We start from the raw sequence: 1,115 nt of genomic DNA on the forward strand, positions 1-1,115 counted from the left end.
CCATTAGGCTTGCCAAGACCTTTCAATCCATAACAACAAGGCCAAGTTCCATTGGGAATGCCTCGGCCAATTTTTGTTCCACCCCCACCGCCCGTTGCTCAAGTAAATCATGGGGCTTATGTTGAGCCACCAATTGTGAATCCTCCTCTTGCTTTAAGAGATCATTATGCGCCAAATGAGTATAATGCACCAACATGCATTAATTACCTTTATTTAGAGCACACCATTATGAGATTAAACCACAAACAATTCAAATGCTTCCCAATTACTATGGACTACTAAGTGAAGAACCTTACAAGCATTTGGATGAGTTTCTTGAAGTGTGTTCCACCGTGAAATACACGAACATGCCGAAAGAGGTTTTAAGACTTAAACTCTTCCCTTTCAACCTTAAAGATAAAGCAAAATATTAGTTTAATAATTTGAGGCCTTTTACGATAACTTCTTAGGCAAAGATACAACAAGAGTTCTTGAAAAAGTACTATCCGGTATCAAAGACCAATTCAATAAGAACTTCAATTCATGAATTCTCACAAAGGGATGGAGAATTGTTTCATGAGGCATGGGAGAGATTGAACGACTTGCTTAGGAAGTGTCCACACCATTATATTCCTAAATGGCAATTGGTTCAATTTTTCTTTGGAAGTTTATCGAATAATTTTAAAGGAATGGTCGATGCTTCTATGGGTGGTTCTTATCTTGATAGGTATGAAAATAATGTATAGCGTTTATATAAGAGCATGAGTGAGAATTCAAGGCATCAATCTTTGTCATCTAAAAATGGTAGAAATTTAGGTGGAAGGAAGAATGTCGGCTTATATCAAGTTGATAATTCTAATGCCATAGCCGCTGAAGTGAAATCTTTATCCCAAAGGTTTGATCAATTTTTTATCAACCAAAATTCAGTGAATCAAGTGTCTTCCTCCCCTCATCATGTTCATCATCCATCTAATGAATCATGCATGACTTGTTCTAATGTTCTACATTCTACTTCCAATTGTCCTCATGGACATGTGCAAAGTGAACAACATGAACAAGTAAATGACATTTTTGTAAACCAAGGGAATAATCCCTATGGCACTCATTATAATGCCGGGTGGAGGAACCATCCAAAC

The 1,115-nt window shown here is 37.1% G+C and overlaps 1 non-coding gene across 1 annotated transcript; it reads right to left on the reverse strand.

Moving 5' to 3' along the window:
* Positions 1 to 505: 505 nt before the first annotated feature.
* LOC132287383 (small nucleolar RNA R71) lies at positions 506 to 610 on the reverse strand. The gene has a single exon (XR_009473009.1). It is a non-coding gene; the product is annotated as a small nucleolar RNA R71 (small nucleolar RNA).
* Positions 611 to 1,115: the final 505 nt, after the last annotated feature.

Source organism: Cornus florida, unplaced genomic scaffold, assembly GCF_030987335.1.
Source record: "Cornus florida cultivar Cherokee Brave unplaced genomic scaffold, ASM3098733v1 CherokeeBrave_3.0.0_Hap2_Chr11, whole genome shotgun sequence".
NCBI classification, from domain to species: domain Eukaryota; kingdom Viridiplantae; phylum Streptophyta; class Magnoliopsida; order Cornales; family Cornaceae; genus Cornus; species Cornus florida.